Raw genomic sequence first — 16103 nt, forward strand, 5'->3', positions numbered from 1 at the left:
GATCTAATTAAACTAAAGAGCTTCTGCACAGCAAAAGAAGCTGGCATCAGAGTGAAGAGGCAACCTAGAGGATGGGAGAAAATTTTTGCAATCTATCCATCTGACAAAGGGCTAATATCCAGAATCTATAAGGAACTTAAACAAATTTACAAGAAAAACAACAACTCCATCAGGGCAAAGAATGTGAACAAACACTTCTCAAAAGAAGACATTTATGTGGCCAAGAAACATGGGAAAAAATGCTCATCATCACTGGTCATTAGAGAAATGCAAATCAAAACCACAATGAGATACCATCTCACACCAGATAGAATGGCGATCATTAAAAAGTCAGGAAACAACAGATGCTGGCAAGGATGTGGAGAAATAGGATCACTTTTACACTGTTGGTGGGAGTGTAAATTAGTTCAACCATTGTGGAAGACAGTGTGGCAATTCCTCAAGGATCTAGAACTAGAAATACCATTTGACCCAGCCATCCCATTACTGGGTACATGCCCAAAGGATTATAAATTATTCTACTTTAAAGATACATGCACACTTACGTTTATTGCAACACTAGTTCCAATGGCAAAGACTTGGAACCAACCCAAATGCCCATCAATGATAGATTGAATAAAGAAAATGTGGCACATACACACCATGGAATACTATGCAGCCATAAAAAAGAATGAGATCATGTCCTTTGCAGGGACATGGATGAAACTGGAAGCCATCATCCTCAGCAAACTAACACAGGAACAGAAAACCAAACAGCACATGTTGTCACTCATAAGTGGGAGTTGAACAATGAGCACACGTGGACACAGGGAGGGGAACATTGCCCACTGGGGCCTGTCAGGCAGTTGGGGGGCGGGGCAAGGGGAGGGAGAGCATTACAACAAATACCTAATGAATGCAGGGCTTAAAATCTAGATGATAGATTGATAGGTGAAGTAAACCACCATGGCACATGTTACATATACCTATGTAACAAACCTGCACATTCTGCACTTGTATCCCAGAAGTAAAATAAAATAAAATAAAATTTTTTTAAAAGTATCATTTTATTTATTTATGTATTTTATTTTTGAGACAGAGTCTCACTCTGTCACCCAGGCTGGAGTGCAGTGGCATGATCTCGGCTCACTACAACCTCCACCTCCTGGGTTCAAGGAATTCTCCTTCCTCAGCCTCCTGAGTAGCTGGGACTACAGGTGCACACCACCACGCCTGGATAATTTTAGTAGAGACGGAGTCTCACCACATTGACCAGGCTGGCCTGGAACTCCTGACATCAAGTGATCCGCTTACCTTGGCCTCCCAAAGTGCTGTTATTACAGGCGTGAGTCACCACACTCAGCCTATTTTGAATTATCTAAAAACTTAATTCCTTTGCAATGTAGGTATTTTGTTTATAAGTCTTGGTTAAGCCAGGCAGAATACATATTTAATGGGGCTTATCATATATTTCTTTCTATGATGATACTGCCTTTGTCAAATGAAGCAAGTCAGTAGAATGCAAAGATTCCTTGGATTTCAGATTCAGAAATCTTATTAGAATTTGAATTTTACCTGTGTTGACGCACATCAAATGAGAGAGCCTCTATTCCCTCATATTTTAAAAAGGGATAAATAATGCCTACCCATATGAATTCATTATGGAGCTTAATTGAGATAATACATATGAAAATATGTGTTCAATATTTGCTTTGTAATCCAAGTTTTAATCACTTCCCACACTTTTCATGGCAAAAGAAGCATGTAGGTATTCTAATGAAAACCTAAGGAGCCTTCCTGAAATCTCCTAAGGGAGTGATATGAGCTGCCTGGACTCCATAGAACTATGTGGAAATTTAGCTTTCTGGCACTCAGGGCCCTGCATCGGTGACATAGACCACCATCCTCTTTTTCTTCATATATACTTCTTGAATTCTCACAATGCATTACTCAATACATCTTTTTACCTTAGATATTTCAGTTATTTAGGGTTATTTTGAGTGGTTTTATATACTACTTTATTGAAATAAAATCTCAGCAACTCTCTGCAAAAGGAATTCATCATATGATTTGGGAGCTGCCTATCAACAATCTGAACCCCCTGATCAAATAGTATTTACATCTAACTTAGGAGGGTTCCTGAGTTATATATATATTCAATTATTGGGATGAACGAATGATATTGTTAATGTAATTATTCAAATTTGATCATTTAAACCATGCTCCACTTTTATTGTTGGTCTCTTATTTGCCTGGACATTTTCTCATTAATTCTGGAATAAAGTTGTATTAGGTCACACAGTATCTATATTTTTCAGACACAGTATTCTTAGCAATGTAGACAAATAGCTGATTATATTTCTGGGCCTTTTAAATCCAAAAGATTCTAATCAAGCAAGAGAAAAATCAAACTTACCAGTTTGTATTAGAATGGGGCTAGCAATCAATCTGATAATTTTAATCACATGCAATTATTCTACCTCTAGCTGAATATTAATCATTATAACATTTAGTTTCTTGAGATATATTATTAAAGATACCAATCAAATAGTAGCTATGCTCTCAGTATATGCTTGAAATGCAAATCAGCATTTATGTACTGAAGTTGATGAAGAAAGGAATTTATCTCTCTTCATTTAGTTATTCACACTGAAGAAAAATGCTTATATATTAACCTAAAATTGACATATGTATTAACCTTAAATTGATATTTATGCTAAGGTTAAATTTTCCCCATACAGGCCTTTTTACCCTTATACAATCAATGATCACTATTCCTCATATAAAATATATTTACTTATTATATATGCATATGTGTATACAGTATATCCTAGATCTTTTGTCATTATATTCATAAAGAAAACTACTTAGTTATATTCAAAAGATACAGAGTACGACGATGTAAAATTTCTGTATTATTTATGATGAGTATACAATTGTTCTACATAAGTAAAGATAATATTAGCAGAATGTGCACTCTAAGTACTTTTCCCAAAATTGGGAACTTTTTTTGCTGATGCATTCATATTTTATGGTCTCCCTTAGTGTCATTAAAGGATACATTATTGGTAACTTCTGGAATGGAGCAAACACCACTATGGCCTGTGCAAGATCAGAATGTGGTTTCATTCATTCATATCAGAATTGTATTAACCAAGCTAACCAAACTAAGGATAGCATTATCAGGTGAGAAGTTGGAAATAGTAGAGAAGAGGAAAATAGAAAGCCACTGATGTTGAGATCTATTTAATGATAATACAAAATTTAGAAGTGGAATAAGCCTTCAAGAGGAATAAGCCTTCAAGATCACCTATTTAAACTGTTTATTTCATAAGGATTAAAGGCAGAGGCAGGGGAAACTAGAACTCAATTGTCTTAATTCATACTTTTTTTAAATTTGCCCTTCTAATATTGTTTACTCCTACAGAATGGAGAACAACACAAACATTATTTATTCTACAATAGACTCATTTAAGCCACTCAGATTTTCTAGTTTTAATACCCTTTCTTGGTGATTAAAGAAGAAATGAAATGAAGCAGAGGGGAAGGAATTCTTGATTATGAACCAAAAACAGGCAAAAACGGGAAGGAGCAGGAATATGACACAAGAAGAGAGCACGCTTTTGGGGCTAGATACGTTTACCTACGTTGCTTTACCTAATCCTCACGGCATCAAATAAGGCGGTGTCAATTTCCAACTTTTCAGATTGAGATGCTGGCAGCTTTTCTCAGGTCACACGATCACAAAACAATGGATGAGGATTACCACAAATCAGCAGCTGGCTTTGTAGAAGACCTGAGGAGTCATATCTGCATATGTTATATTTAAATTTCATGTCAGCTCCAAAAGAGAATTTCAATAACTTGCCTAAGGTACCAGAAAAAGTAAGCAAGCAATCTTGAATTTAAACTTAGAAGAGCCTAACTACAACTTGTGTCAATGTTCTTCTTCCTGGACCACAACAGTTTTTCTGTTATTTGATACTTTGCTGCTCTCAACATAAATGTCTTTGGATGGTGGCAAAATTATTGCCATTATGAGAGGTGTTTTATGAATAATTTTGAAAATACACGTAAAAATGTATTTTGAAAAAATATATTAATGCTTTCCTTTGGGTTTATATAAAAACAAAATAAATGAAAAGAAGTTTCATTGAGGTGGCAGTATGTTTTTTAGTCCCCAGTATACTGTTGCTCTCAGGATAAAGTAAGGTTTTAAAATATGTCCTTGATAGTTTTAAATATTTTAAAAATTAAAATACATTTTAAAATCTTAACTGCATATTGTACTTTGAAGGTTTTTGCTATTTGAAAGATAATGCAGCCTTGTCCTTCAGGAATGTCCTACAAAATGCATTTTCAAAAATTTTCTCTTTTTTCCAAGAACATTGTTCACAATTACCTGGCAAACATTGAAGTCTGTCCTTCAGTTGCCTTTTAAAATATTAATTTTCATCTTATGAATAGGTCTTTAATGTACTTCACAATTAATTCTGATCTTTACNATACATTTTAAAATCTTAACTGCATATTGTACTTTGAAGGTTTTGCTATTTGAAAGATAATGCAGCCTTGTCCTTCAGGAATGTCCTACAAAATGCATTTTCAAAATTTTCTCTTTTTTCCAAGAACATTGTTCACAATTACCTGGCAAACATTGAAGTCTGTCCTTCAGTTGCCTTTTAAAATATTAATTTTCATCTTATGAATAGGTCTTTAATGTACTTCACAATTAATTCTGATCTTTACTGCTATGTAGCTTTAAATTTATTTCACTGAATAAATCTTTCATGTATTTTAATTCCAAATTATGGATAAGTATACTGTTGCTTCATTACTTCCCACAACATTCCCATTTAAATCCCATATTATTAATCAAGACATCAATTTCCTTACAAGTTCTTAGTAAGTAGAGAATTTCTGTACTGAATGAAGGTATTTACTTCCTGTATATTGTTTTCAAAGATCAATTGTTATTAAATTTGTATTGTAACTGACATGCTGAAATATACAAATATTCATATGAAAAATAATTTATCTATAACAGTAAAATAATGTGCTAAAACAATGGACAAAATAGGAGTATATATAGTATCTCATGAATAATAAAAATAGTGCTAATACTGTTTCTCCTGAAAACTCTTTAAAATGCTAAGTGAAATGTAACTTTTCAAAATAACTCTAGTTATTTACAGCTGTGGGATTAAATTGTTATATAACTCTATTTCCAGGTACAAAATCATAAAACTATTTTTTTCTGTCTTTTATTTTCATATTTTTAGGTTATTTTGAGCAGGATATTAAGACTGCCACTGTGATTTATTACTTTTTTTATTTTTACTGTAAATAGAGAATTATGTCCTTAAGGTTCCATATAGTTTTTTTAAAAAATTCATCTTTTCTGTGATTAACAATCATAGGTTATTACATCTAACACTTCTTTTTCTTTTCAACTTTCTGAGGTTAAATACTTCAACAATGATTATTAAACAAGAGATATTTCATTTTGATATTTTTGCAAGTTTTCTTCCATTTGCTTTCAAGATTACATTGTCACATATTATGACATTTGTCATCTTTCTGTAAAAGGGTCTTCATGAGGAAAAGTGAAAGTCTATGTTTTGAAGCAGGGATAAAGAAGATAGTCCTAAATTTATTGAACTATAGGTCATTGACTTGAAGCTCATAGAAATTCCTGAGAAGGACCTGTGGGGAGAGATAATCAACTCTCTGATGAACATATAACTGTAAATGTTAGAGCTGGATAGTTAGCTGCAGATATTTTGCCTGTCATATTTTGCTCCATATCAACGTTTAAATTCTGGGATCTCAAGTAGGTTCTCTTGTCCTTGATTTTCTTATAAATTCAGGCAGCAGAGATCCTTTCCCTTGATTGCTAGAGCTTATTTGTATACTCAGAATGTTTTTGTATGCCAGTTCAACTACAACTCATTCAGTGAACCAAACCCTATGGGACAGTATTTGAAGTATCGTAAAAATAGTTTTCCAGCCAGAATGATTAGAGGCCAGACAGGGGCTTCCATCTTGCCATGGGTAATACTGTGAGAACTATGCTGGGATGACTTGGGTGTTCTGGGTGATCAGAGCGGCCAACCTGGCTTCCCTGCCCGAAACCACTTGAGAGTCCAGAACTAAGCAGTCTCCACTTTCATTGACATGGGCACAGAGACACCTCTGCATTCCCCAGTTTTTAATTAAGTATGGTTAACTTTAACCTAAAATTCGACCAGTTTTAAGAATGCAGAGAATTTATAACTTGCACAAAATAGATAATTAGTTGATACCAAGTACGTAAATAAACCAACGAATAGTTGATGTAAATTGCCATCCCACTGTGTCTAACCAATGTATTAAAATAAATACTAAGAATGTCACATGTAAATTCATGCACTGCAGATACCTTTCTCCATTGTGCCCTTATTTATTGATACAGAATCTTAAGAAATAAATCAGCAGTAGAGACTTCACTTTGCTTTACTACCAAAACATTCTGCTAGAACATAAAATAAAAATACATTGACTAGGGCCAGGCAGAGTGGCTCACACCTGTAATACCAGAAATTTGGCTGTCCAAGGAGTGTGGATCACCTGAGGTCAGGAGTTTGAAACCAGCCTGGCCAACATGGTGAAACCCCATCTCTACTAAAAATAATAAAAATTAGCCAGGCGTGGTGGTGAATGCCTGTAATCCCAGCTACTCAGGAGGCTGAGGCAGGAGAATCGCTTGAACTCGGGAGGCGAAGGTTGCAGTGAACCAAGACCACACCACTGCACTCCAGCCTGGGCTACAAAAGTGAAACTCCATATAAAAAAAAATGATAATAATACATTGACTAAAACATACATTATTCCATATATGTCACAGGTTAAAACAGCTCATTGTTTTGCAAACTATGAGCTGTTTTCTTTCCTATATGATTTTTAATACTTTTGAATGATACTTCTATGATGTTTTACAAAAATAATGAACAGTCTAGGTTTCTGCTCTATTTTTCTGTACCCAGAGCAAGTGCTTTTTTTGATGACTTGTTTGCTTAGCATAATAACTACCACTAAAAGGCAATGCTATCAACATGCTTTGTTATTTGCATCTGAGTATTTGAAACCTAATTCTAAACAAAATTAGGTAAGTCTTGGAACTATAAACTTTGCCTAACACCAAGTCAAGAATTACACTGCTTAATATGTAGCCAAATAATGACAAAAATAGTATATTCTTTCAGTAAAAGGGCAACCTCAGAAAGGTGTGCATTAAGAAGCATTCTCATTACAATACAATAATTTCATTGTGTTCCATCTCAATACCTAGCTTTTCAAGGATACTTGACAGAAGATTACATTTTCCTAATGAAATTCTGTAAGAATACTAGATTATGGTAATTGGATTCAGGTCTCTTAAAACACAGTATCTGCATAAACTGAATATTTTTCTACACATGTATGCAAGGCTTTGCATTCTGCATTTTGTGTTTTGGATTTGAAAAATAACACTAACATAACTTTTGCTGGGTCACTGTCATTCTCATCATAAACTATTATTGGCAGATACAATGAGAGGGAAGCCACATTATCCACTTTAATTAGGTAATGCACATATTCCCAAGGTTATGGTCCTAGCAATCATAACAGTAATCTCTGAACTAGTTCTTCTATTTTTTGACTAACATGTATTTGTTTGAGTAGAACCATGAGTGCCTGAGGCAGTGTTAAAGGTATCTGTTCATTACTAAGTACAACACCTTTGACTGGACCAGAGGCTCAAAATGATCACAGAAGTCATTGACTCAACAATTTTCTAGAACTAATATTTTGTTAGGGATATCTAGGTCTTAGGCAGTGACAAAGATCATCTTGTCTTGTAATCCTGTATATCTGGAAGAAGCTTTGTAAAACTCTGACCCTAAAACTTCCACTTCATTTGCCACCTTATGTCCCCAGGTAAATGTACCCAAAATAAGGTTATCTAGTATTAGTTTAATTGGCAGTACAGTAAATAACTTTCCAAAATTTTACTTCTGGTTTCCACAGGGAAACTAGGAAATAGAAAGGTTTTCATCCTCTGGTTATCCCTTTAAAGGAGTTTACTTCTGATTTTTATGACTGAATTGTGCACTTTCCCATGCCCTGTTCACATCACCACAGTTACTACTGCCTCCTCAAGCAGATGCACACAATTCTTCACAGCGCCGTTTATTCCTGAGTACACAGCTGCTCATATGGATGTAGGAATTTCACACTCTTTGCAATGATGTTAATAGGCAGCAATATCTTAGAAGATATGTTTTAACTATTATCATTTGGCTGCCTAGAGAGATAAATTTAGGGAGAAATTTTCTCACTGGAGAACAGATTAGTGATGAATAGCCATAATATGCTGTGCAGGTGGAAAACAATGACAAAGAGAAAATTAATCTCCTCAATAACTATCAGTTTTTCTGTATATAATATATGTAAAGATCGTTTATAGATGAGATCACAAAGTAACCTTTTGCCTTTAGTGATGCTGATAATTATTAATAGAGTGCTAAATTTACTTCAGTAATATGTCAAGCAGTATATTAAGCAATTCTCATATATTTTTTCATTTAATCATGACAATAGCCTTGTGAAGTTCTTATTGTTCCTTTCAAAGTGAAATAAAAGCACACAGAAATCATCAATTGCCTAAAGTCACATAGTGGAGTTGGAACTGGAACCTGTATCTCTGATTTCATTAAAAAGAATCTACTTCTCAGCCTCATTTGGATGAACACAAATTTTCTCAGAGATATAGTGGCCATGTTAAAAAAAAACCACTAACCTGTTTACTCAATCAGCACCAAACAAAAACAACATTCAAATTGTATTTATTAGAAAACTTTATTTTAAAGCTAAGTCAGGCATGCTTTCTAAAGAGATGAAGGTTTGGAAAATGTGTTAGAATCTAATCGCTAAAATAAGAACAATTAATGTTTGCTTGCTTTGGGGACTACAATATTTACTCCTTTCAAATATTTCCTAAAATAGCTGGCTAAAAGTAGATGAAAAGACCAACCAACTGAGTACAGAAATCATAGCCTTTTCCACATGAAAATTATACAGCGAGAATGTTTATTTCTTATTTCTCTTGCTTTCTTAGAAAGGACTGACTTTATGTTCCATGCCCCAGGAAAGAAATGTGTGGGAGAGACACATCTGACTAATGCATTCAAGAAAAAAAAAAAAAGGAATGTGGTTGACTCAGTGTCTCCTAGGTCTTCTTTTGCATTCAGCTGCTTTGGAAGACATATGCACCCTCTGCTGCTCCCTAGGGTAAGTTGAGAGTCTGGCTTTCGCCCTGCAGGGGAGCTGTGCAGATGTCCAATGGCACTAGCGACTGCAGGACTAAGTCTACTTAATGCAAGGATAAAAGATTAGCAGGTCAATTTTGCCACATTAACTAAAGTTCTGATCTCTACTCACTATTATTTGTAATACACCCATCATTGTACCTTTCATTTTCCTGCAGTGCTGTCCTAAGAAAAGTAAAAAGGGTTGTACGGTTTCACAGTTTTTCTTCCATTTCTTTTCCTTTCTTTTTTCAATCTCTTTTCTCCAGGAAAGCTCAGTATCTTCTTGTTAAAAGAAAAACTGTAGACAAGTTTAACAGAGTTTATTTGGCCAAAGAACAATTCATGTATCAAATGGGGCAATGCTCAGAACCTGAAGAGGTAGACAGTGAACTTTTATAGGTTGAACACAGAATCAAAGTGGAAGCATCACCTGATTGGATGCATCTAGGTGTTGGCTCTATTGGGGCATGGTCTGAGCAATGTATGGCCTGTGCTTGGCTGATTCTCAGCTGCTCATGATTGGCAAAAACTTCGCTGTTTGTTACAAAATATATTCCCAAATTATGTTTCAGTTGTATACTTAGTAACTTCTGCTTATTTAATTTAACACTACAGTATTAACATGAAGCCTTGTGAATATGCAAGACTGGTATTGAGGGACTAAATAAGATTGAAGTTTCTGGTATAGTACTAGTGAAAGGTCTTAGAAAATGAAGGTCATGTTGCATTTGAATTTAGCTTTTCACAGTGGCTTATCCATGGGAGATTAGCTGTTTTTAGAGGTTCAGTGCTGTTTTTAATGAGCCCTTGAATTATTAAGTGTAGGTTGTACAAACCTTAATAAGCAAGAATAGTGTTCTCCGCAGTTGACATTGATCTGACCTAAGGCATGCAATGGTCCCTCATGACTGAACATGACCCCACCGAAGCTGAACAAATTTTACCTAGCATATAAATTATATTGAATAAAAGGAGAATTTGATACCTGCTTTATGCTCACTTAAGCCAAGCAAAAATTCATTAGACAAGCATTTATGTCATTGAAGTATGGATTAACTTTCCCTGATTTTCCTGTGCTTCTCAGCCATTACCTCACATTAGAATTTATAATTGCGAAGGGAGCTAAGTTCCAAGTGAGAACTCCACAGTGTGACCAATGTCATCTAGACGGTGCCAGCTCAGATGTTGCACATTCTGCTAATCTTTATGTAGTTTGTAACCGCATTAAGGATTAACAGGAAAACATCTAAAGGTAATAATCTTTAGCAACATACACATTGTCTTTAGTCAGACTCCCTCACTTCGTCTCAAACAGGACCTGGTTTGAGCCACTCTGGTTAAAGTTTTAGATTTCAGAGATGCAGGTTGTAGTTCTATCCACATAAGCTCAGTAGATCATATCATTGAAAAAAATAATAGAAAAAGAGACTACTAAATTATAAATCATTATCCATCAACTTTGACTGAGGCAAAACAGCATGTCAATAAAATTATTTTAAGTGCAAACATTTAGGAAAGCAATTTTAAAAGCCTGAGCAGGAATATTCTGTCTCTAGGAATTTCTTTTCTCAGAAAATCTAAGACTTACTGGATTGATTTTAAAATATGCTTTGCTCTTGGAATCAGGAGTAGTGAAGAGTGAAAACATAATAAATATAAGCTAATTAAACTGGAGGAGGAAATAATTTCCATATGAGAAATGTGATTTTGAAGAAAAGAGGAAAAATAGATTTTGGAGGTTAAGCCAGACAGACATGAAAGCAGACAATACACACCTGGGCGTAATTAATTTTAAAAAATTAAATAAGATAATCCGGTTTTGGTTCCTGCTAGAGCAGAAAGGGTGGCTTGGTTCAAAAAAGCACATAACAGCAGAAAGCAAGCAAGATTTTGTTAACTGGGAGCTTCATCTTCAAAATAGACCAAAAAATGTTGAGAAGTATCTTCTTAAAGATATGATGAAATAAAGAGTTCATTTTTTCAAAATGGTGAATCACAGTTTGAAGATAAGGACTATGTAGTTAGAGAAGTGCTTAGAAAGATTAAGTAGTTAGAGAAATATTGGACACATTTGAGAAGGGAAGACTTGTAAGATCATGGTGTCATATAATTGTATGATTATGGAGTGATTTTGAAGGTGACCTAGTGAACGTGGGTGGGAAAGTATTACTTTTGCTCTGAGGAAACAAGCACAGAGGAAATGAGACACCTTGAAAATGAGCCAGCAAGAACGATAATAAATTATGGCCATCCCTGGTCTGATGGAAAAACAACCCCTTAGTGGAAAGATTCAGACTAGGGATATGATGGTGCATAATATTCTTTTGAATCTTCATTGACTCTTGCAAAGCCAAAACTTGCTTATTTGTTCTATCTCACCAAGATGGCCTCACAAAACTAACACTAGAAAAGTTGATAGGAAATACAAATGTTTACTATCACCACAGAAAGGGAAAAATGTATTTATATCTGACAACATTGCTAGCTCTAAGTGTGGTAGAGTCAAAAAAAAAAAAAGTGAACTTAGATTAAACTGCTAAAAGCTCAGTTGAGCTTTCCACAAATTATAGGGGGTAAAAAGAAAAAAAAAATAAATTAAGGCATAACTTACTATTGCAGAAAAAAAAAAGAGAGAATAGAAATAAATGCTACTTGAGGCTGGAAATATTTAAAAACTGAAGAAAGACAGCCAGGGCTTCGAGATATTTTACAGAGATACTGGGGTCACACACACACACACACCCCTATTTTTGCTACTATGCCCAATAGCACACTCACAAAAAAGAAATATTAAGATCTGGGAACTGGTCCACAATCAGTGCAAATGAACATATGCCTCAAATACCACTTTTTGAGTGAGGAGACAGCATGAGTAAGTAGATGACAGTCCTGGCTCTAGCTATTGAAGAGGTATGTGCTGAACAGCCATCAGCATGGGTATCTAACTCAGGTATCTCAGGAAGCATCTGGAGCTTCCAATGTCAAGGAGTTTAATGTTTATAAATTAATTTTATGTTTGATATTTGATATTTTACATGTATATGTGAGTAAGAGTATTCAATTTTTTGACTGTAATTTTTTAATAAGCCCCATAAAGGGAAAGAGCTTAAATTCAAATGGGAAGAATATGTGGCTAACTATTATCAGGGTATTACAATAGTAATTATTTAATCTCATCTATTATTTCATCCACTACTACTTAATTTCATCCCATAATCTCTGAAGTACATTGAAGATAGTGGTCATGCATAATTTGTGTTGAAAAACTGGGAAGAAATATTCAGCTTAGGGCTTAGCAAAGCCTTTAAGTTACTTTAATGAATGACTTGTTCTAACCCAGTTCTTCTCCAGCTTTAATGTACATAAGAATTATCTAGGGATCCTGTTAAACTGTACAATAATTAGATCTGAACTTACTGTGAAATTCTGCGTTTCTAACAAGCTCTCAGGTTATACTGATGCTTCTGTTCTGCAATAGTAAGGTTCTAATCCATTCTGAAACTGTTTGAGTCAAAAGCTATCATCTTGTCACTGAATTCAAAACTATCACAGAAGAAATGCTGGCACTAGGGCAGTGGCCTTATGACACTTGGAACAGGACTTTTCTAATAAATCACCCCCATCCTCTACTAAAGAGAGCTGCTACAACTAGGGCTGATTATGGGATTAACTGTTTGTGCCTACAAGTAAAAAATAATCTGAGGAGTGTTAGAGAAGAGTTAGTTTCCATTCCTCATATTTCAATAAAAGAGGAATATATGTAAAGACATACCTACTTCCTGACACAAGAAATAAAGGCATGGAAAGATTATACTCTGCTTTCTCCCCAAACAGAGAAGTGACACATTTGCTTCAGGTTCAGGGTCTTCCAAGCTCTGCAGAACCACCTAGCCTGCAAGATGCCTGCTTTCTCAGGTCTGTAGCGCAAGCTTTCGCTGGCCAAGAAGGCCATCATTGTTCAGTCCGACAAACATCAGGTAGACCGTTCTGTTTAACACTGAGGTGAAACATTTCAAGTCCAGGTGTCTATATTCTTTTTAAAAAAAAAAATTATTACATTTTAAGTTCCAGGGTACAGTACACAACGTGCAGATTTGTTACATATGTATACATGTGCCATGTTGGTGTGCTGCACCCATTAACTCGTCATTTACATTAGGTATATCTCCTCATGCTATCCCTCCCCACCTCTCCCACCTTGCAACAGGCCCTGGTGTGTGATGTTCCCCACCCTGTGACCAAGTGTTCTCATTGTTCAATTCCCACCTATGAGTGAGAATATGTGGTGTTTGGTTTTTTGTCCGTGCGATAGTTTGCTGAGAATGATGGTTTCCAGCTGTATCCATGTCCCTAAAAAAGGACATGAACTCATCCTTTTTTATGGCTGCATAGTATTCCATGGTGTATATGTGCCACATTTTCTTAATCCAGTCTATCATTGATGGGCATTTGGGTTGGTTCCAAGTCTTTGCTATTGTGAATAATGCTGCAATAAACATACATGTGCATGTGTCTTTATAGCAGCATGATTTATAATCCTTTGGGTATATACCCAGGAATGGGATGGCTGGGTCGCCACTCTTTCTTTATCCAGTCTATCATTGATGGGCATTTGGGTTGGTTCCAAGTCTTTGCTATTGTGAATAATGCTGCAATAAACATACATGTGCATGTGTCTTTATAGCAGCATGATTTATAATCCTTTGGGTATATACCCAGGAATGGGATGGCTGGGTCAAATGGTATTTCTAGTTCTAGATCCTTGAGGAATTGCCACATTGTCTTCCACAAGGGTTGAACTAGTTTACAGTCCCACCAACACTGTAAAAGTGTTCCTAATTCTCCACATCCTCTCCAGCACCTGTTGTTTCCTGACTTTTTAATGATCGCCATTCTAAATGGTGTGAGATGGTATCTCATTATAATTTTAATTTACATTTATCTAATAACTAAAATTATGAGCATTTTTTCACGTGTCTGCTGGCTGCATAAATGTCTTCTTTTGAGAAGTGTCTGTTCATATCCCCATCCTTTTTTATGGGGTTGTTTTTTTCTTCTAAATTTGTTTGAGTTCTTTGTAGGTTCTGGATATTAGCCCTTTGTCAGTTGGATAGATTGTAAAAATTTTCTCCCATTCTGTGGGTTGCCTGTTCACTCTGACGGTAGTTTCCTTTGCTGTGCAGAAGCTCTTTAGTTTAATTAGATCACATTTGTCAATTTTGGCTTTTGTTGCCATTGCTTTTGGTGTTTTAGACATGAAGTCGTTGCCCATGCCTATGTCCTGAATGATATTGCCTAGGTTTTCTTCTAGGGTTTTATGGTTTTAGGTCTAACATTTAAGTCTCTAGTCCATCTTGAATTAATTTTTGTATAAGGTGTAAGGAAGGGATCCAGTTTCAGCTTTCTACATATGGCTAGCCAGACTTTGCAATGCGGGCTCTTTTTTGGTTCCATATGAACTTTAAAGTAGTTTTTTTCCAATTCTGTGAAGAAAGTCATGGTAGCTTGATGGGGATGGCATTGTATCTATAAATTACCTTGGGCAGTATGGCCAGGTGGCTATGTTCTTAAAACCACACTCATCGAATAGCTTTATCAGCAACAAAGATGCCATTTTCCCCCATCTATCCAATTCTAGTGTGTTATGTCTCAAAAAGTTTCAAATTCAGGAGGGAAAATAGAAGTGTTCATTAGTTACCACCTAAAAGACCGATGGCAAATATAATGGGTGTGAAATGCCTCCTGATCAGTTCTTTATCAGAAGAATGGTTTTTCTCCTGACTCTAACTGCCACTGGGCTGTGTCCAGAGACCAGATTTTGAAAGAAAGAAGTAAAATTAGGGTGCTCCTTTCTTTCTCTGTCTGGATTTTAGTGAAAGAGGACAATTCTGGTAAAGTGATGAAGCTCCCCTACTTAATTTTTGCTTTGTCTATTAGTCCCCAGTCTTAGCAACGGGAAAGTTTTAAATGTAACAAAATATGCACTGGGAACCTGGGCACATGGAGCAAATGTCCTGTTTCACTTGAACCAGCACAGAGAAAGAGTCAAGGTTCATTGAAGAACTTTGGCTTCTACATCAGTGCCACGCCTACCAAGGTGTTAGAAAGATTACATAGACAAGAAATGAGGACCTTTGGGGGAAGCAACTAGTTACAATACAGATGCAATTCTATGCCCCCAGTCTCAACCTGTTTGTAGGGAGCAGGCAGCCTAGAAATAATCGCTTACTTCACAAAGTCAATAGGAAGTGCTGACTAAATGAGCGAAAGGTTACAGCCCTGGGATGGAAAAAAAAAAAAAAGCTTATGAATGTGAAGACTTTAAGATCAAAGGCAAGTGGAGAAGAACCACAGATCCTAGCAGTAGGTGTCAGTATGTCCTGCAAAATACAAACAAGACCTGTCCAGAGTAAGTGGCTACTTGTCTGGCCCCTCATAGCAGAAAATAGCACAGATACAAAGGACGTTCACCAATGTGAGGTCCTTTTTAACCACAACAAAGGCACAGTAAGACCCCTGATATACACGGTTGCCATTTTGGGGAAGAGAAGGCGGGACACAATCTGAAAGAGACTCATGTACATAAAAGAAACTATTTAAACCAACACTGGTGGGGAGTTCAACTATGAATAGATGAACTATGTTAACAGGAAAAGACTGATACAGTTAACCAAAATGTGTATCTTTAGAAGTGGCATGAGGTTCAGAAGAAATATCAGATCTGTTATGGGATAAATAGAAGCTACATTTTCCATGTTGACCAAATATGAAATAAACTGAGAATGAAAATAT

General features: G+C 35.7%; 1 long non-coding RNA gene across 1 annotated transcript in view; it reads left to right on the plus strand.

The window, feature by feature from the left end:
* The window catches only part of LOC108536015 (uncharacterized), a 34010-nt gene extending 24842 nt beyond the window's left edge, over positions 1-9168 (plus strand). Inside the window, exons 2-4 of the long non-coding RNA XR_001887397.1 lie at positions 3025-3165; positions 3686-3864; positions 9119-9168. This is a non-coding gene — a long non-coding RNA (uncharacterized LOC108536015). The remainder of the gene's footprint in view (positions 1-3024; positions 3166-3685; positions 3865-9118) is intronic.
* The last annotated feature ends 6935 nt before the right edge of the window (positions 9169-16103 follow it).

This window comes from Rhinopithecus bieti, unplaced genomic scaffold (genome assembly GCF_001698545.2).
Source record: "Rhinopithecus bieti isolate Rb0 unplaced genomic scaffold, ASM169854v2 scaffold_1244, whole genome shotgun sequence".
Taxonomy (NCBI): domain Eukaryota; kingdom Metazoa; phylum Chordata; class Mammalia; order Primates; family Cercopithecidae; genus Rhinopithecus; species Rhinopithecus bieti.